We start from the raw sequence: 22,528 nt of genomic DNA on the forward strand, positions 1-22,528 counted from the left end.
AGGGAGCAGGCTGTGGGACATCAGATACCGCAAGCCTTTTTCTCTGCTTATCTTTCAAATACATGTTAAAAACCTAGCTGCGCACAGACCGCGTTATTAATCGTACTCTGACATACCTGCGTGTAAGAACACAGGTATATTTACTGATTTATATCATTACAGTCAGCCTTCTTCTATGATTCCAATGCAAGAAAATCCAATACTAAGCAATCCCCTAATAATCTGTTTATAAGATTTGCTTGCTTAATCTTGATTCTGACCATTTTATTCAACAGCCAGTTGCTCCTATAGAAAACAAGTTGTTTCATGAGGGTCAGAGTGAAAAGCCAGCTGTCCTGCAAATCCACGTCCTATATTTGCTAAAACTCCCACAAGCATCATCCTCATTGTCTTTGTGTTCTTTGTGACCTCTTCTACTCAGGCAGCCACTGGCCAGTTGCCTGCTGCTGCTGCTCACAGGCTACCATGCCTTTAGCAGGCAGCACTTTCAAATACAGCTGAAGTCATAACTTCAGAGCCCCACAAAAATGAGAAATTCAAAGAAAAAAAATGACAACCTCAAAAGCACTGTCTATGGGCCCAAAGTATTTATTACGTCTAATTTACCACATCTGGAACAAACACCTCAAAATTAATATAACTGTCATCCTCCTGACCTAAATCAAAAAAAAAAAAAAAACACAGATCTTTTCATGTTGCTCCCATAAACGAAGCAATTCAGAGAAAACAAACTTTTGCTACCAGTATGCTTCTCAGCAAAATTCCTGCTGAAACACACTGCCTATAATGCCTATGCTTCGGTAGTGCACAGTAGATATAAATGAATCATCAAGATGGGAGAAAGTAAAATCTCACTACAGGCTTATTCAGTATGTTTACTGCCTGTTAGTTGAACTTAAGAAATAAAAAAAAAACACATAAAGCACTTTGGAACAACAGCATCTCCTCACAACCATAATATATAGTCTCAGCTGGGACCAATTCCCAAATTCATATGCTGAACTGTGAACCATTCCAGCATACTGGGGGGATAAAAAGACCAGAAAGAAAATTAAAAAAAAAAAAAAAAAAGAGTCAGAAAGACAGAGACAGAGCAAGCTCAGTCTGCCATTCCTGTGCACTTTTTTTCCATTACTGAACGCATGCAAGCCTAGTGCTGAATCACAATGAACTCAATAGCAGATTAAAATGAGACATACTTGTGTAATAATAAATCAACAGAATTAATACAAGCTTATCTTCTACTAACTTAGAAGGGGGAGGTGACAAATTGCACTTAAGGAAAAATAGTTTCACTGTTGCTAGCATAAGCTGAGCGTCTATAGGAGACTGCTAAATTTAGAAAGACAGCTTTTGATGATAGCAACGGAAATTAATTCAAGTTTTTTTGTGTAGCTTTTTTTTTTTTCTTTCCTCAAGAGCTCTAGAATGTTACTCATCTTCTTGAACCTCTTACCAAAAGTAGACTTCATAATGCACTATCCTCCCAGCCTACTCCCTCCTACTCTTCCCCCTTAAAAAGGCAGAATTGCTCCTTTGGGCTACAGCAATTTAGGAACTTAATGCAGTTTAACAAATTCCCTATCTCTTGGCTGGAGCTGTTTGGCTCTGACAGATGAATCAGAGAAGTCCATAAACGTCTGGAGGATTTGTGCAGACTTTTTCTTGTATGACTATATATGGCAACTGCAGATTGAGTTATCTACAATCATTTTAACCTAAGCTTCAAACTTTTTACCTTATTCCTATCCTAGTGGCAAACTTCCTTGATCTGTAATACTGCTAAATTAGACAAACTGTCAAATACTTTTCTCAAAAGCATTTTCCCACTCTTTACAAGACTGTAAAAACTAAGTACAAAAATACTGGAATTAAGATACACTTCAGTAAAACTTAACTTTGTTAACAACTTGTGCTTCTCAGAAAAACATCTATATACATGAGTGAACCACAATGAGATGCTGTGAAGTTCACATTTTCATTTACACTACTACTACTGGAGACATGCACCTCACCAGACAGCAGATGTCTTCCATTACAGCTTACCTGAAATATCAATTACCACCAAGTGTCACGAGAAGTCTAGCACAAACTGGTAAATGAAGTGAAATTTGCACTCAAAAAAACGTAGGGGAGGTCAAAACTGACTGACTGATGTACACAGGGACTTACAAAGGAATTCCAACAATGCTTGCAACAATCCTTAAATCCAGAAAAATATTGTATTTTAACTTCTTGCAATGACCATCTTTTATACGTGTTAATTTTACACAAAGGTTAAACTAATAAGTAAAAAGAACAGTATGTGATAAAGTACTGAAACCTTCTTTTAGCTGGATCCAAAAGTTGCTCTGTGCATTGTAAACAAAAGATACAACAAGTTCAAATGGCTTTAAGGTAAATGTTCCTAACACGCCTCAAAAGGGACTTTAAGTGCCACTGAGAGCTCAAAATGGCTAAGACTACAGTTCCTTAAACCAAGGAGCAAAACCTGGGTATATTGGCTGAAAGACTGGAAGTAAATATTAAGTTTTGTATGCAGGATGGAATATTATGAGAGTATGACAGACAGAGGAGACGGTATCATCTAGACAAGCTCAAGTGAGAAGCCATGTGGAGAAACATGTACTTAGAAACTGCTTTATTAAACAATTTCCTTTGAAGTGTTATACAGAAAAATATACACATGCACAAAAAATACACAGTGAAAAAAAGTGAATGACAACCTTCCAAAAAGCAAACCAATAGATAACACTGTCAAAGTGCAACATCAGAGAACTGAATGAGAAACAGAACAACAATCTCTGACTGTTTTGGGGACCTGTTCATACCAACACAGAACTGGTAATCACAGCCCTGGGCTCTCCCAGGAAAAGCATAACAAAATAATATCATAAATGACAGTTTAGCTTATAGGCACAACTGTATTTACTGTAGCCTTGCTTCAATTTCTTTATATATATAGAAAGGAATATATATATACACACATACACACCCACATACCTCCATACATATATATACACACATATATATAAACCATCTTTTATTGATAAGATTGCAGAGCATCTAAATCCAAAACATGTTTCCCAGGGAAAGATCTGGGCCTCAGTTAGAAAACTACATCCTTCTCTCTCAGAGATTCAGAACGGTATTATTGTTTTATTTTACAATGCCTAATAATCTGCTGAGTCCCTGACACTCACCTTCAGAGTCACAGGAACACAAAGAAAGGTAACTTTAAACGCTTCGGGGTTTTGGTGGTGTCTGTAGGCCCAGTGACACCACCTGATTGAAGGCTGCTCACTGGGCTTCCACAGGGAAGTTGAAACATTTCTACTGAGCTGTTCAACACCATGATATTCATGTTGCATATTTTCAGTATCTTACTCATTTTGCTGCAAGTTCTGAACTTCTACCTCTCCTCTGTCTGGCATACAGCTGCCTGAAAGAACATCAGTAAGAAACCGTCCTGATACATAGCCCTGCCGCTTCGAAATGCCACAGGGGCTCACTTTTAAATGTCATTTAAAGCCAAGACTCACAACCAGCCTCTTCCTGTGCAAAAGCACACACCGGTTAATTGTCCTAACGACCATGAGCTGTTCTGAAACCTCAGGGCAGAACGGCAGGGGCACAGCCCCGTCACCAGGAGCTGGGGACGGCCTGGTCACCACAAGCTGCAGGCCCAAAACCCCATGCAGCCATGTCACAGCCTTTCAAACACAGAGACAAGGGGAGTTAGAGGAAAAGAGGAGATTGTATCTTGCCAAGCTGCTTATTAATACCATGAAGTTCAAAGCTGGTATTTTAAATGTGATCTTTTTCTTCAGCTGAGGCGGAACTAACACTGCAGGCTGTCCACAGACAACAAAAAGCCAAATGGGGCAAGAGACATTGAGGACTGTCTTTCTCTCCCCTTTGTTTGTTTTACCTTAATCAATAGTCATTCAGCAACTTATTTGACTTTACAACTTCTACTTAGTGGATCCTGATTGTCCATGCTTATAAAAAGATATAACAGTTAATTTTTAAAATTGATTTTGAATTTTCACCTTATTAAGTCTTCAGAAAAATGCATGTTTAAATCTGTTTTCCTTCATTCAATAAAAAAGACTTCCAGTAACCTAATACAGCTGCATATTTGCAGGTCTAAGTGCTAGAAAACAGACTGACACCGGATAACCCACACAAGGGGCTACGGAGATCGTGCCTTATGTAAGCCATTCATACCTGAGAAGAAGGAAAAGTTAAATGGACTCCACAATAAGTTCCAGCGCATGGAAGTTTGCTTTTAAGAAGGCAGTGGGAACTGCTGCTCTGAAGCTCAACACTACTATTGAAGAAGCTGATGTGAAAAAGTCTTAAAAGCAGCCAGAGTCCCACAGACTCGGAGGCAGGCCCAGTACCAAGCTCTCCTTTGTCTAACACTCACCTGCACGGTGAAAACCTCAGTGACTTGGGCTGTAATACAGGGACTAAAGAGGCAATCCTGACTCTACAGCCCTTTTGCTGGGCAGTGACTGGTACAAGAACTGGGCTCTTAAAACATTCACATAAATCAAAATGACCGTTTTGTGTTTTTTTAGTGAGCACGCAGCTGTAATGCTTAACTGCCCACAAAGTCCCTGTGTCATCCTTGGTAATTACCTCACCTCACTTAAGGAGCTTGGTAAATAAAAAGCTTATAGTATGCCCTGCTCTCTCACATCCTTTATAACATACGTATATAAAATATCTTCACCACATCACATGTAAGTTAGATGGCTAGAAACAGTCAACTAACTTTCTAATTAGAAAGCTGTACTATTTTATTCCAATGCCATTAAAATGAGGAAATTTCATCACTCTGGATGTAATTGCAAGTTGAAATAGTGATTCCCATATAGGAAAAGAAATAAACATCTTTACGCTGTTGTAACTGCATTCATATTCTTGTGTATAGTGAGCTGGTAAACAACCCCAAACCCACATCCCCTCCCACCACTAACCGACATTTCTTTCCATACAACTTCAGAATGTAAACCAGCCTCAGGCTTTTGTGCTTTTGAAAGACAGACTGCCTCTTCCACCCAGCCAGGCCTGTTCAGCCCTCCCCAGGAGCCCCCTGAGCACAGCCCGCCTCCAGCAGCTTTTTGGGGTGAAATGACCCCCCTCAGTGGCAGTGACGGAGGGAACAGAGCAGCTCTTGCAGAGTCCTCCAGATCTGAGGATTGAGATAATTCACTTGTACAAGGGATTCATCAAAGCAAACAACAGCGTGCAACATGCTGTTTTTGATACTGCTCTTGAAGTTATAATTATAAAAGCCATGAAATATTTCATTGCTATTATCAGATAATGAAAGCATAAACAACTGTTAGCTCCTATTGGAAAAGATTTAATTTCAGCTATATTCCACGTGCTTTTTAATAGTACAGAACTTAGGGAAGGACAGCAGCGATTTCTCTTCCATTTTTCTGCTCAATACTTTTGACAGGTCTAACTGACACTCCTGAGTGTTACCCATTAAAAACCAGCACACTGAAGTATGTAATATGTTCATAAAACATAAATATTTACCAGATCATCATACAGAAATACTTAATCATCTTGAAACACAAAGAATTATGCTGCAACAGAAATAAAAAATTGCTCATTTTCATATAAACTGGAGTATTCAAGTATAAATCATACTGCTCCCATTAACTAATCAGAAGAATTTCAGCTGATGGAAGTAGGAAGCTAAACTTATTAAAATCTTTTTCTGAACTATCAGACTGTTAACTAATAGCTATTTTACTCCTTATCAGCTGCACAAACAACAATGGATTTTAAATCAACTAAACGACCTGTGAACTTCTCCTAAATGAGGGGCATATAATTTAAGTCAGCCAAGAAAGTTTCACAGGAGCCAAGAGGGCTTTTCACAAGGGGCACATGTGGAGAGAGTTAAAGCTTCAAACCACTGTTTTTTTTCCCCCTACTCAAGTGTCAGCTGTGATAAGCCAAAATTAACAACCCTACCCTGTGCCACTTCAAATGAAAGGAAAAAAAATTCTTCTTGCTATTCTAGGTATTTTAAGTTGCATATGAGCATGGTATCTAAATATAGACAGCAACAACAAGAGACAGCATTGTCCCTTTGGGCACATTGAATATTATCTCACAATTCCCATCTTCCTGGGCTGAACCTCAGTTTTACTTTTCTTTTTGTTATTTTTCTTACTTAGCAAAGAGTGTATTAACCCCTGTTTAGTTTTAGGTGGATCATTTAACAAGAAGTGAATTTATAAAAGAAAAAAAGGAAAGCCTAATTCCACAAAAGCACAAGAAAGATTTCCAGTAATTTTCCTAGCTCTGCGATGTTGTCCTGCGAGCAGAGAGCAGATGCCTTCTGTTTTGTGAGTGCACCATGAAGCCATTTTTAAAGTGAGGAGGCCATCAATATGATGTTTCTACAGCTTACTGAAAGAGAAAGCTGAGTTAATCTTATTAGATGTAAAAGTGTCTTTTTTTTTGCCAGGAAGCACGCATTTCATTTTCAAGTTTCAATCAGAAACCTAAGAAATAAAACTAATAATTACTATTTTCCAAACACTTCCTGGGAGCACAACCACGTTATCTGTAATCCAGCAGACTGCTATGAGCCTTTAATATTGAACACAACCAGACCTGGTTGACATGGTTGCAACTGACTTCTGAAGTATTTAAATACCTTTGAGTGAAGTGTACGCTTTCGCTTAATGTACCTAATGCACTTAGAACATTGACAACGCTCCATTTTGAAGCCAGCTTCTATATAAAGTTTAATTTTTAAAGGCATCTATAAATTATCAATGACATCTGTTCTGAAAAATGCCAATTCCTATCTGTAGGTTGGCAGAATCTTTCTATTTTGTGTAACATCCTCTTCATATTCAAGCAATGTTAAAGCCCTATTGACATATGGTTTTCAAGTGATGCGTTGCTATTATAGGATTTCATTACTTAGACAAGTCCCATTCTAATGTACTGACAACATTAAGTAAACACAAATATTTCTGGTGCTCTTTTAATCCCATGGATGCAACTACTAATGATGAAATTGTTAGATAAGGCATAGGCCCAGGTACCCCATAAATACCATGGGGTATAGCACCCCTTCCAAATCATATGGATTGACAGCAGATGAGGAGAGGGGTAGGCAGCAGCTGGGGACAGCATCTTGCACAAGCCACTCCAGCTTATGATCCATGAAGCACAGTGCCACTCGGCATCACTAATGCTTGCAACTCAGATGACTGTTTATTGTGACAACACACAAACACAGACTTGTAACCACATTCGCATTCCATCAGCCAAAATCTCATTTGGGTTATTCTGTTCTGTTTATCTAATTTTATCATATAGTCACAATTTAACATGTCATTCTTTAATTTCTTCGGCTGTGGTGTGCTAGCACTGTGGCTTTTTTGAAATGCAGTTAGGATTGCTTTTTATGCCCTTATCTATGTTACAGAATGAGGGGTGAAAATAATTTTCAAATGTCCACAGTAATCTTCCAAGCCCTGCACAGTACACACTACCTTCACTTTTTCAAAGATTCTACATAGGTTAAAAACATCTCATCTTTGTTTTCAAATCTAACACATGGGGCTTTTTTTTTTTTTTCTTCTCTTCAATTTCTAACCAGTAAACTGAAGAGCTTACATCTATAGAGGCATCCTCTAAATTCAAGGCAAGGTTTCAAGAAAGTTCAATCTTGAAATAACCACTGCAACGAGTGCTCTAGCTCTGTATGAACATATCATGTACTGTCACCGGGCCATCTTACCCCATTTGTCATACAGCAGCAAAACAGACACTGCCCGCCTCAGACTCTGTAATTGTGAAGCACTGACGACTGGATGCTGAAATCCTGCTTTCTGGTCATGGCAAACATAAATCAAAGAAAAAAAATCTGGTCTATTAAATCTATTTGCTCTGGGAGAACAAGGATTTATCATCTTCTAAAACAAGTGGTCAATAAGATTCAGAAGTGCTTAGTGCAGATCTTGATGAATCGGGATGCCACAGGTGACACTGTAATTGTATTTGAAAGGAATCCACAAACAGAAAGGTGAACGCTGTATTTATTTCAGCCCATCGACAGGCTGTGGATTAAGTGCATCACAAACACAGTAGGATTTTCCCTCTGCATCCCCTCAGGAAGGATCCTTAACAGATTGTCCCATGAAACGAAAGCAGTAAGACAGCAGATAGGGTTGCTTTAACAAGTAAATCTAAAACGGGCATTTCTTACATGGCCGTCACAAGTAGTCGTTTGTCAACACCGCACGAACCTTGAGCAAGTGAAAAAAAAATGTTATGTTCAAAAAACTACAGCACGAGTGCGGCTTCTGCAGGGCAGGGTGCAGAAGCTGGAAAAGGCAGCTCCTCTCCTGAGCTGCTTCGGAGGAAGAGGAAGGGCGAGCAGCAGCCCTGCGGGATGGGGCAGCGGCAGGCTGGGCGAAGCCCGGGGGCACCGCGGGGAGCCCCGAGCATGGGAACACCGGGCGCTGCGGCGAGTCGGCAGCGGCAGGGCAAGGCGCGCTTCTCAACTCCCACGATGGTTCTCACTGGAAAAACGGACCGTGGTTTCGCACTTGGGACAAGAATTCGGTCCCAAAGGAAAGAAAGGAGGCTTAAATAGCACAACTGCGCAATGCATATGGAAATTGATAGAGTTATATGGTACTGACAACTTCGTGAATATTAAATTAACTAAAAAATCCTCTTTTTTTCCTCCATTTTTGAACAGAACAATCTGATTCTGCTGCTTTACATGTTTGAATTTTGTTCCAATATCTTAAAACATTGCGTGGAATCAACATCCTTCCACAACACAACAGCCAGTCCTAGTGCAGTACATGAAATACTTCCAAAATGATTTAAAAAAAAAAAAGCCTATCTTCCATAGCTTTCAGCCAGCCAGAATCTAAACTTGGATGGCGAATCTGCATCTGGTTTCACTTTTCAATAAAAAACCAAAAATCTCAGGCATCATTATCTATGAGGTCCAGCACGAAGGCTTTCAAATATACTTTAAGACCTAATTAAATGCTTATTTAAAACTGAACTGACCGAAAATACTAAACTGAAACAGAACTGATTAACTTGCAACATTTTGTGCCTGATTATCTTTCTGAAGAATGAGCTTTTGGCACTCTGGACATTTGTGCTGGAGGATCAATTTCCTGTTCACATCAAGGCTGCTGAGGAAATCTTCCACACATTCGATTCAACTTACATTTCCAGGGTCTGTTTAGCCTTGGACACAGAACTAGACAAAGATAATGCTTTGACTGGGTAAGATAATGTTTTGAATTTGGGGGCTAAACTCTATCAGCTTTGCCGTTAGGCTGCAGGCAGGAGCTCATGGATGCTCCAGGCCGTCTGGCCAAGCCCAGCCTGAGGGCTTCGAACAGAAACTCCTCGTACGAGTTCCCTAACTCTGCGTTTCGGTTTAAACTTCATTCACACAGCAACACACGTTTGGATATACACTCCCCTTCTGCATTTGATATGGCTAAGGAGGGAAATGAGATTTGTAAGCTATAGCCTTCATTCCGTTCCAAAATATTATCCTAGTAGCTAAAAAAAGACATATTTGCTCCTACTATTGTTCCTTTTGACAGTTCCTTATTGCAGCCAGCCTTGGCAGTTCGGAATTCAGAAGTCATCTTTATATATTGTTTATTTCTGTGCTTCCTCCACTCAAACATATAAAGCACATTCCTAAATTTTACGTATTTGTATTAGGGGAACACAAAGAAAAACCCAGACAAGACTCAAGCTCCCTCTGTGCTGGCCTCTGCCCCAGTGAGGACACAGCCCTGTGTCAGACAGGATACGGGAGAACAGACAAATGCAGTCTGAGGAAGAGGTACTAACCCGAATAGCAGTCAAACAAAATAGGGAGAGTCTGCGGCTCAGAGAGCCAGGAGACATTTTTACGCAGCATACTTCCCTGGGAACATCACAGGATAAAAAAAAAGAGTCTGCTGTTTTCACTTCAATATATATCCAGTTTCAGTCTATGACAGAAGCAGCACAACCAGAATTAAAAGCATTCCTAACAGAGTCTGTTGCTCTTTTATTGCAATTGTTGCAAGTCACATTAGTATAAATTTGTGGAGTGTTTTAACATATTTTCATTTAGCTTAATTAATTTTCATAGGAGTTTAAGCTTAATTAATTTTCACAGAAGTTTGAGCTTAATTAATTTTCATAGAACTTTGACAATTTTCTCATTTGTTGTTGAAATCACAACATGAGTTTTCCATATGCAAGGCAAATATAATAATATCAGCTCACAAAGTCATTTTTGGACTTGTTTTTGTATTTCACAACCAAAAATACTTCCACTGTAAACTGTTAACTGAAGCTCTGACAAGTTTTATTATAAATATTCCTAGCTTTAAAGAGAAATTTGAATAAATTCACTTAGTGTACGTTCAAGACACAGTTTAGGTCTGACAGCTTCAGATTATGCCTCATTTATATGGAGCAGTGATCAAACTCGTTAATATGTGAAAGAACTAAAGGAGCAGAGGATTGTGAATCAAATAGCATGAGCGAAGTTGTCTAGTAACATGAATAGCTTATGAGGATTTACGTAAGGTGATAGTTTTCATGGTCCCTTGTGCCAAGGTTGCTGGGAGAGACGAACAAGCAGCGAGGAGCTGCGAGCAGCACCGCGAGAGGCTGCGGCTGCCGCGAGCAGGCAGCGAGGCGCGGGGCCGGCACCGGCACCCAGCCTGCCGCGCGCCCCCTGCGCTGCGCTGAGTCGATGAGGAAGCGTTTAATCTGCCCCTAATTCATCCCATATGTTAAAAGCGATAGGGCCCTTCCTACTCAGTCAAGGTGAGCGATTTGACAGGGCAGGTAAGCTGGTTCAAAACTTTCTTCCTTCTGGCTTCTGGGCTGCCAAAGACTGTTTGCAGTGCGAGTGCAATGGCTCAATAATTTAACAAGCCTTCTTGCAGCGGAAAATCAAATCTCGCTGTGAAGCAGTCTCCTTAAGATTCATTTAATCTTCTGATAACACAAGCTGTGCACACACAATCACGGAAGATGATAATCTGCTGTATGTAACACTAAGTCTACTATTATTCCATTTATTAAAAAGGGCTATAATAATATTTTGTGCACACATGTACTAAAAAAGACAAGTGGATTAGGAGATGGAAATTCAGTGCACTTTTTTCTTACAATGTATGGCTGCCTGTCAGCTCCAGTTTATTAGGTGTAACTGTGGGGCAGGGCACGTTTTGTTCAGCATCCCCACACAGGAGCCCTGCAAACAGCGGCTTCCTCAGCAAGAGCCGGAGACCCCTGCACCTCTGACCTCTGGGGGAAGGATAACCTGCAAATCCAAGACATGTTCACTTGTTACTTGTTGGGCTTTTTCCTAAGTAAATAAATCATCACCAGATGTAACTATTTGGAACAAAGGGAATGCTGATTTATTTGGCATAAACACTTATGCTTCTAAATAAAAATAACCAGTTACTCACGTCCAAGACATGCCACAACTGACTTATCAAAGTGACAAAATTTTATCTTTAAGAGATATTGAACGGTTTTGAAGCAGAAGACAGAGGATTAAGAAATCTCTCGTCAATACTCCCCGTTCGGACAATTCTTAAGCTCCGATATGCCCATCACTGCTCAAGTCATAAGCAAGCACTAGCTCAAAACGATCCTGCCCATCCAGAGAGCTACAGCCCAACTATACGAATCAAAAAAAGCAAACATCGCTAGGAACGTTGTATTTTTGCTCAAAACTTGCCATTCATGCACAATGCTCGGGGCAGCTGCCACCGGGAGCACGTGGCTCGCGCCCAAACCATGCCGCAGAGCGCGCAGCGCTTCCGGCACCGAGGGGCATGTCGGGCACGGGGTGCGCGCACTATCAGGGTGACCAGCGCCTGCGCGCTTCGGCCTTGCCCGGGATTTCCTGTTCAGACCGGGGCACCAGACAGTCAGAGATCCTGGGCAGAGAGCCAGGGCTCTCCCATTCTGCTCGGACATCATTTCCAGGCCAGAAGGAGAAGGAAAAAAAAAAAAAAAGGAGAATTAACAAAAGGGGGGGGGGGGACACACGACAACCCTGTTGGAGAAATTCAGGCTTATTTTAGCCCTTCATGCTACTAAAAATATCATTTTAACTTTTTCATGCAATTTACATGAATTTCAAGGAAACAACCCAGACCATTTAAATTAAATTAAATTAAAGACCACACGCACACGAGTGCTGGTTACTTCTGTTCTTTCTGCAGGTACAGATCTCCTGATCCTCCCTCAAGTTGCTGTCCCATTCTCCCCTCACCCAGAACTTAAACTTAGCAGCATTAGGACAAAATACCTCAAGGTAAGAGCTAGTAAGCAAAGTGTATTGACATCCCTCAGCACAGAATTCAAAACACTACAGGCTCTTGCTCACCTGTGGGCTGATCCCCCTTCTGCAGCTGTAAAAATAAAAAACTTCACCTAGCCAATCTTTCATATTAGAAGATCAATGACAATCGTGTCCTGTGTTTTTTTAACCTGGCAATAACTAGAAGCTATGGACAAAAGATCACTTTTTAAGTATTTTGATTGTGACTTTGTCATTACAGAAGCTTGAAAAAGCTGGTCCCAGCAAGTTTCATATTGCGCTCTCTTAAATTATAACCAACACTCTGGATACTTTAGATAGGATTTCTGTTGAGTTTTCCTGGTTAAGCTCTGTGATGCAAACTGCTAGAAACTGGTTCCAGGTCACTTATTAAACAACACAGTTGATAGATGTAAATCGGCTTTCCCAACCATCTTAACCTTTTCCGACCTTTGCTGTCCTTGTCAATGGCCACATTCAGTTCCAGCCTTCGAGTCCTGGGGTTCTTAGTGCTTTATCTGTTAGCAACAGCGCAGAGCCAGACAAATTGCAGTAATGTGCCATTTCCTGACATTAAGCCAAAAGGGGAAAACAGTAAAGGCCAGGATTCCTGATGCATTTCTTCACTACTTTGAATACAAGCCATCAGCAGAATAACCAGAAAAATTACAGTAAGTAACATTTAGTTAACCAAGTCTGATTATTAACATGGCATTTCATTCCAGCAACTGCAATTGCTTTATAAAAATCGTAGTTTGTGGTTGGTTTACAATCAACGTATAACAAATAGCCATGCTCAGGTCCAAATCTTGTAGGAAATATACAAGTCTGAGGATGCTGAGATTCACAAAGTAGTGATCTCAGGCTGAGGAGCAGGAAAGGATCTGGAAAGTAGTTTCATCAACTCTTAGAACAAGAGATCTTTGAAAACTGGTACTGAAGTGGCCAGCCAGCTGGACTCGATGATCTCTGTAGGTCCCTTCCATGTGAACCATTCAATTCTATTCTAAAATTATCATATGATCTGTGCAATTCACCTTTGAACAATTAACGCCTTACTCAAAAGCTGCTGTTTTCAAGTTGAAACTCGTATGTTTCAAATGCCTGCCGACACCGTGACTTATCAGGGATGTGTCTGTGGAGCCGGATGCCCCCGGCTGCGGGGCCGTGCTGGAGCCCAGCATGGCGGCACACACAGGCCTCACGGGGCACCGGCCTGCTCGCCGCCACACTGCTTCCTTTCCCTTTCTGCTTTAAAGTGAAGTCTTACATGCAATATTTGGATTGGGTCGCTTTACGTTTTAGCACAGAACATTTGAAAAATGATAATTACTAGCCATTTCCCTAGGTAATTAGCTTATAAAAAGTGCATTTTTACCATGGATTGCCAAACTTTCCACTAATCATCTCGCACTACTTCCCCACAGTAACAATCATTGAGGAGCAGTTTAAAAATGCATAAACAAGAGCATTTAGGGCTCATTTACTTCAGACCGCATGTCAATAAACCTCAGGAGAGGCAAACTGGAAGCGGAGCACACTGTCCTCAGACACAAGAGCCACCACAGAGCCGCCACTGGCCGGGACTCAAGCTGCCTGTTTAACGTCAAGTTTCTTTGTTCATTCCCTACCTATACAGCTTTTTTTTCCCAGAAGTCCACCTCCAACAGCACCGTAACCGCGGGACCAGCCTGCCAGAGCGCACCAAAATGTTGGCAGCTCGAGGCATGTGCCCGATGGACGAACAGCCAGCAACCTGTGTGTTTATACCACCGCGTTGTTCAGGCTGAGCTTCAATAGAGCCATGTCAGCAGCAGCTTTCATATCGCTCTCACACCTGAAAAAATAGCTCGTGTTTCCTACGGCATCGACTTTGTCTCGCACGGAGCCAGGAAGGCGGTTTGTGACGGCATGCTCTTGCGTGCTTGCTGCCGCGCTCCGACGCAGGGGCTGCACGGCGCTGGAGGTGAAGGCATCTGAAAGCCAGCTCTATGTACGGCGTACACACGGCAATTTGTTACTGTGAAAAACCATCTGTTTCTCGGTATTACAATCCTCAGAGGGGAAATTATAGCTAGCGTTCAACATAAAACATCAATTTAAACCATCAACTATTCATAATTTCAATTCTTTATTGGAAACCAAGGACATAAATGTCAGGGAATAAAGCAATATTTCTTTTATTAACTGTTCCATTCATCTGGCTATTAAATAAAACCAGGACCTTAATAAATAGCATTAGCCTTTGTACTGACAGCCACCCCAACTAGCACCATAATTCTAAATAAAATGCACTATATTTCCAGTATCTTTTGGTTTAAAAGTAAAAAACAGGATTAAAAGCATTTAAAAACATGTATAGAATATTTTTGCAGTGTTGCTGCTCCTGTATAGTTAAATGTTTTAAGAAACAACATGGACAAAATTATCCCCCCCTCTATTTATATGCAAGTTTCCAGTCACCCAACTACCTCCCGATAATATTCTACCAATATTAATATTGCTAACGGACAAAAAGGATTCCAGTACTGATGCTGCTTGCCTGCTGCCAAATGGAATTATTCTTTTAATCTCCTGCTCCCAGATATGATGTCTGCTACAAAAATAATAATAATAGTAGTAATAATATTAAAAGAGAGGGTGGGTGGATGGAGAGCAGGAGAAAGGAAGAATGGCAGCGACGGGAAATGCGTTCTTCTTACAGCATGTCATCACCCATTACTAACAGCAAAAAAGTCTGTATTTATGTTGACAGTTACAGAGTATTTCTGCAGTTTGATTTTTAAGCACTACACACAAAAATACTGAAGTCCAACTGAGCGGGACAGAGAATGAAAAGACCTGTTCATAATTCTTTTGTTTGACAAATCAAGGCAGATCTCCATTTGCTGTTAGCAAGAGCTTGATAGAGAACTGTGAAATTCAACTTTCTATGATTAGGTAAGTCTATTCAGGAGTTCCCCACATCTTAGAGGAAGAGCAAAAGAAGTGTTCTGTAAGAGCCGAGGAGTCCTAAGAAGTCCATAGATTCACTGTTAATGTTCACATAATTGTCCATTATTCCTCCTTAAGAATAGCTCCCCTGCTCTTAGTACTACCAGCATGGGGTACTCAAGAACACCATTATAGGGGAAAGGAAGCACAACTGTAATCAAAACAATGATTACTATCACATTCATTTAAATGCAGAGTGAGAAATGAATACAAAAATATTCACTTGAAAGTGAAAGGTAAGAAATTAACTTTTTCCCCATGGACATCAGACACCTCACCTCAAAACCAGGAATTACTTGTGAATTTTTTACATCCCTTTGGAGCACACATTAGTTTCTCCTTCTGCATTTAAATGACTGTGATGGTAATCATTGTTTTGATTACAATTGTGCTTCCCTCCACCCAAAATGGTGTTCTTAAGGACCCCATGCTGGCAGTTCTAAGAGCAGAAGAGCTGTTCTTAAAGAGTAGTAATGGACAATTATGCGAGTGTTTAGCAGTGAATCCAATCCATGGACTCTATAGGGTTGCTCATCTTTTTAATGCAACATTGCTGTATGATTTCTTACAGTTCCACATACAATAAAAAACATCATGGCAACATTAAGAAAAAAACAGCATAATTAAAATACAGTTGCCACTGTGGTTAACATGAAAGCATCCTTCTCCTCCTTCTGAAGTTCCTTTGTGAAGATGGAACCAGGACTGTAAAGTCAAAATTGGAGCAAAACAACAAGGAGCATCCACGTTCACCAGCAGCTTCCACATTCACTGGTAAAAAGCAACCTCCAAGAGCACAGGTTTCATGGTTGCTGATATAGATAACCCCTAGTGCAGATGCTAACTTCCACATACATTCCATTGTCTCCATTCACCTCCCCCCAAAACTTTACGAAGTTACCATCTAATCTCATCATTTTTCTGTCGTCTTGCAAATGGCTACTGCCTCCTCTTTCTGCTTTCAGTTTTAACTACCCTCTCCTGTTTCTAACTCTGAAGGTCTGTCCCCATTTATGATGCCTGGGAACCCGTAAGTAGGAGCTAAGCCTTCCTTCCATGTGCAGAGCTGCCTTCCACATACCTGCCTCTTGTTTTCCACTGCTCCCAAACTGCCAGTAGCAGGACTGAGCTCCAATGAGGATGGATTTTCACTAATGCCCTGGTTTGTGGCTGCTAATGAGGCTCACTCCAGAGCTTGCTTTTTCTATCAACCTCAGCATCACCTGCCTTCCAAAAAAATGTGTAGCACCAGTGGCAGAAGGTGATAACCTCTTTAGCTGCTTTCCCTACTGCATTCCCGAACGTTCAGAAATTGGGCTATTGGGGGAAAGTAACGATTATGCTTGGATTCACTAATTACTGTTAACGACGTGCATCAGCCATAGGGTTAAAACACAGCATGATAATCCAAGAAATAACTGTGGTACTATCACAGGGAGAAGTGACAGCTACGCACTGCTTGGGAGCTGGGATTTTCTCCCAGATAACTACTCCTGGTTCTGAGACATCTGATATCCTTGATCAAATTTCTCGTGAAGGTGCCTCCTAACTAACTGCACCTTTTCTGTAAGCTTCCAGTAACAAACGATATCTCAGCACTTGTCAGGACATCTAGTTAACCAAGTTTAATAAGACACTTAATTTCCTTACAATATCTATTACTTGCATCCCCCAGAAAGTTATCAATTCTGCCCTCCCACCCCTTGTCTTCATCCATTACTATCAACGAGCTTCTGAATATACATACATCCCCCAACTAGGTCTCCAATACGTACAGTCACTATGTGTTTACATCAGTGGTTCAGTAAATTCAATCACAGTGTCAGTAGTACCACCACAGACTTGACTTTGCACATTTTTAAGGAGTAAAAATCAGGGCAATCAACTTCTGTCACACCTTGTTACTGCTGCTGCCTTCAGGTTTCGGAGCATGTACTCGAGCATAATGCTGAACAGAGAGCCCCTGGGATTCTGCTCAGACAGGATGCATGGTGCACAATGCACAATGAGATGGAGGGAGGGAAGGAGTAAAGGTGCCAAAAAAAAAAAAAAAAGGAAGGATTGTCTCCAATACTAGGGTTTCAATGCATCTGATCCGAGACTCAGACACCTGTAAGAGACAAACTGGCCAAAAGTCTTCTGGTGACCGAAGCAGAAGACTATACAGTAGATTTTATAGTAGGAATCTATTCCCAACTCTAAAGATTAGCTACAGGGGAGGGTTTTGTGAGACACGGCACAATTAAAGGCGACAGATCTACAAATTCATGTAATTGGTAGGAGTCAGAATGGACACAAACCTAAGGAAAAAAGGAGTTAAAAAGAACTTGGCAGAATCTCAAATAACTGCAGTTGAGGACAGAGGTCCAAACGCCCTCCTGAAGAAGAGTGTCTGAAGTCCCCAGCGGCTCTATCGCAAGCTCTTCGCTGACCTCAAAAGAAAAAAGCCTGAGGGATGAAAGGATTTAGGTGAGATTGCCAAAGACAAGTATAAAAGTACAGCATAAACATTTAGAAATAAAATCAGAAATGTTCCAACACAGAATAGGAGAAAACTAGCAAAAGACCCAATAAGCAGCAAGAAATACATTTTATAAATAAAGGAACAGTGGAATGACAACCAAAGAGGCTGCTGGCTTACCGCACAGTGGAAAAAGGACATCAACAAGAGCACAAGGGAGGCCAAAAACAGGTACTGCCTTTTTTTTTTTTTTTTTTTCATCAACTTTCATACCTGCCAGTAGATGGCTAACATTAGGGAGGTTTAAAACCTGTATTCGGAACAGATTACAAAGATGTCAATTATAGGCTTTAGGTATTTTCAAACTGGCCTAGCTTCATAAATGTTTTTGCTATGTGTGCTGACAGATAATCTGAGAAATTAGCTGTTACCTTAAAAAGCACCTAGAAAGGCAAAACATACAGCCCATTTTTAAAGGGGCAGAAAAAAGGAGGAGACGACAGGGAGGATGAACACCTTAGCAGCAATCACAAAAACAGATAACCACCTGCTTGGAAGCACCTAGAAGAAAACCAACAGATGAACAACAACTAGCTCAAATTGTCACTAACCAGCCCTGTTAAAGCAACCTGATTTCCTTCTTGGAGATGCTAAGGAGCTTAAAGGACTGAGGAAGTAAAACAGCAGGAAATGCCACAGTTTGAACTGAGGAGGGCTTTCAACAAATGCTCATTAGCACACTCCAGCTAGCTAAGGAAACCTGCTGTGGACCCACCTACCTAGGTTAGGCATCAGGTGGGCTGGGGGCTCCATCCACCGAGTGGCATCCAGAGGGGAGGCAGCAGCAGCTGCTATTAAACCCGAGGTGCTCAGAGAGGTTCCTCCAGTGTCCGACCTGGACTTGGTCCTGCCCAGCTGTCACTAACAACCTTTTGTTGGATGGGGGCAAGTTTATTTGGTCTGCAAGGACAGGGAGCTGGGGGGAACACAAACCGTGACAGAGGGCAGGATCAGAATTCAACGTGAACCTTACAAACTGAGGGGGGGTGGGGGAGCCCAAACCCCAAGATTCAACCGAAATATGTTTACTGTAAAAAGACTACACTTTAGTAGCAGAACTACTGAGTAATCAGCAAGGAAAACGGAGGGATAATGCTGGATCACAAGCTGGCGAGGACTCAGCCAGTGCCCTGCTGTTCCCAAGGAGGAAGGCATCACACCTGTGAAGCACAAACCCATACGTGGAACCAACAAGATGTGAAATAATCCTTCTGCCCCAGAGAGTGTTGTTGGACAAAGTACTCCAGCTGAGGCCTTGCTGCCTTTGCATGCTGCATTTCAAACCTGACAGAGCTCAATCTGAGAAAGCAGAGAGCAGCGGGAGCGCTCTGAGGCCTGCCTGGTTCATAAATGAACCTACCCCTGGTTTTGGAAAGAGATGAAACTGGGAAGATGGTGTTCTCAAAATGTAAAATACTGCTGCAGAGAGGCAAATGGTAATAATCCCTTCCCCACGTTGTGGGCAGAATATGGAGAACTGGACAGCACCAGTCAGGCTGTTTTGTAAAGGAAAAGACCAAAAGGCACTGGAAACAACCGTCTGTGACCCGCCGCCAACACGGGAATTAAGAGGAGGTTCAGCAAACAGCTGTCAGGTATGGCTGATTTTTTCTTTGCTCCACACCAAAGCCATGTATTCCGTATACACTTAAAATCCCATCGCAGATCATTCTGTACTAACAGTAAAACCAAGTAGCCCCCAGATTGTAGAGACCTTTTTCTTTTAATGCACTTTGCTAACAGGCTTTGCAGAAAAGTGCAACAGAAGTACACGTCTAACTTCCCTCTTTCCACAGAAACTGCAATGCTTAAATATCTAGAGGTATGAAGCCATGTCATGTTTTCTCTAGTTAATTACTACTGACTCCCTATATTGGTGTTTCCAATTTCCACCTCTAAAATGAGTTAATTCCTCCAGTACAATATGAAGCTCACTTGTTCTCTCCCAAATGCTCCTTTTTAAAGAGTATCACACTGCTTGGTGGAAGGCTCTGTGTCCTAAAATTCATCGCCACGATGCTAGGGTTGCTATTTCTCATGCCTCCCTCAAATAGGAACGACTTCTTTAATTGGAAGAAAAATGAATGTATTTGCTTTGAAAGCATTAATGTTCTTGAATCTGGCAAGAAAAACTCTCTGAACCTATCTGCTCTCAGCTAAGCACCAGATAATTTGAACTTGAACCTGCAGTCACACACAGGGAAGACGCCGCGGAGGAATATGCACTTTTGGCAGGAAGCAAGATCATTAAGGAACGGGAAGCTTCACCTTTCTTTCATGCTCTGTATCTTCTACATTTAATAAACCTGAATTAAAGGTGAAACAACAATTGCTTCAGTCATACAAAAAGAAAATCAAGACTAACAGCATAATTTAGAGACAGGCATACTTTCTAGAATATTCTGTTCAGGGTAAAAATAAAAGTGGTTGTTTTTATTTTAAAAAATACAAGGTATACTTTAAAAAAAAAAAAGAAAGAAAGAAAAATCCAATCTCCTACGCTAACTAAAATACAGTTTTCAACTCTAGGGTGAGTAGTGCATTTCCTCATAGAGTTTGTGGACAGCCCAACAGCAAGAACCTAATTTTCCCTTGCTTCTAACCTAGACCTCTCCAGTAAGCGTTCATATCTCTGGGGACCAGCAGTAGGAACAGCAATATTTGCACTAAGGTCTCCTTTGGTCACTTCTGTTTTCATTAGCACAATCTGACCTTAAGCTGCATAGGCAGAGTTTGCCTTGTGCCGAGCTATGGTAAATCTGGGTGCCAAGCTATAAGCTCCTACTGCAGATAATTGTCGTCATGTGGATGGAAGATTGAATAATTCTAGAGACAACTTCAGTGAAGCTTTCAGAGAAACAACACATTTAGTACTAAAATGCATTTCAACATGATTTTATTACACAATTGAAAAAGCTTTAAAAAACTAGACAAGAAGCTGACTCATGCACCTGTATAATAAGAAGCAGAATCTCTGGTTTGATTTCTACATTTTTGAGCCAAAGTATATGAAGCCATAAAAACAATGCAGTTCCTTGCAACAGTCTTATAATGAATCTGGGACCGCGCTTCTCTCTTTTTTTTGTGAAAGCTGCTTTCACAACGAAGCAGTTAGGTTTCTGGCACAGAACTTGCTCCGAACTATAAAATTCTGAGCATGATTTAACATGAAAATATGAGGACGCTGCTTTTTGGAGGCTGCCTATCTGAAGGTGCCTTTTCCTACTTCCTTCTCACTTATAGGAAAAAGAAAGAAGAGGTTGGGATATTTATTGCTGCTCTAGTTAAGCTGCCCATCGTACAGCATCTCCTCTTAAAAAGAGGAATGGCCACATTACAGGGCTGTGTATTAATTCCCTCCACTTCCCCTTCCTCTCTCCCATGCTGCTGGTTATTGTCATGACTAACTGAGATAATACATGATGGCATTTTTAGGAACACAAAAATATTTATAAAATCTGCCCTAATTATAGTCTCCCATAACTACCTGCTTTCTTCCTTTCTCCCAAGACCTCTTGCTAACTGGGTTTTCTCTATTCCCAGGAGCCTGGTACAGCACCTCCAGTGGTGCTGACAGCACCGCTGTGGAGAAGACTAATTTACTGTTTTTTTCTTTCTAAGAAACCGATTCGAGATGCTTATGTGATCTTAAAATGAGAGATACACATAATTCACCACTATTAAGCAAGAAAGAATGCATACGTACGAACTGAACAGCAGGTTAAAAGACATGGATTTCAAGTTTTCACTAACATGGTAGCTTTGATCCTCAAGAACAAAAAAGTTTTACAACATATTAATACATATGCATCTCCTTCATGTGTACAGAAATTATTTACTTGCCAGTATAACACAACCACACTTTAATGGGATCATGTTCATCCGCACATAGCAACTTGAGCTGGTTGACCATGTAAAATGCAACATGCAAAAACTCTTTGATAATGAATTTGTTCCAAAGGATGGACACTGAAGACTCGTTCACTTGTAACAGTCAGACTTTAAAGAACAAAGACTCAACACCCACAAACAAAAAACCACACACTTTCTAACAGATGGGCTTGATCTAGATCTTAACCAACCCTAGCATCATCGATTCAACTGCTGTTCACAGCAAGCATTGGAAACTTGTGTGACTACAAGAGATCAGCACTTCTGTTGTAGGTCTTTCACATAAAACAAACTAATAGATCAGTAACTACTGCTGATACAATGAGTCTATCCCCAAAATCAGAAAAAAATATTTCATTTGAATTGCATGCATTTCTGTGGAGCTCCCTCAAAGCAATTAAACCCACTCTAATTTAGGAATGACAAATGATGGGATTGTAAAATGAGTTTAATTTGGTGCTACAAAAGTAGTACATAGACACAATTTCTAAAAAGAGATAAGCTATTAATGAAATGAGTTGTGACTGCTTTTTAAACTTTCATTCTCTCATTAATCAGTTACAGGAATAAGTCAAATCAAGAACCATGGTTACTGTCTCAGAGAAGCCCATGTTCAAAATGAAAATTATTCCAGTACATACCATCCAGAAAAAACCCTCACACAACTACTCCAGGCAACTCATACAAACCCCTTGTATCTTGATCAGTCTATTTGTGAAAATAGTAATCATTTAATAGCAGAG

The 22,528-nt window shown here is 40.8% G+C and overlaps 1 protein-coding gene across 13 annotated transcripts in view; it reads right to left on the minus strand.

Moving 5' to 3' along the window:
* CUX1 (cut like homeobox 1) overlaps positions 1-22,528 on the minus strand; it is a 268,818-nt gene that overhangs the window by 170,600 nt on the left and 75,690 nt on the right. The gene's annotated exons all lie outside the window — the stretch shown is intronic.

This window comes from Anser brachyrhynchus (assembly GCF_964034855.1).
Source record: "Anser brachyrhynchus genome assembly, chromosome: 20".
Lineage (NCBI taxonomy): Eukaryota > Metazoa > Chordata > Aves > Anseriformes > Anatidae > Anser > Anser brachyrhynchus.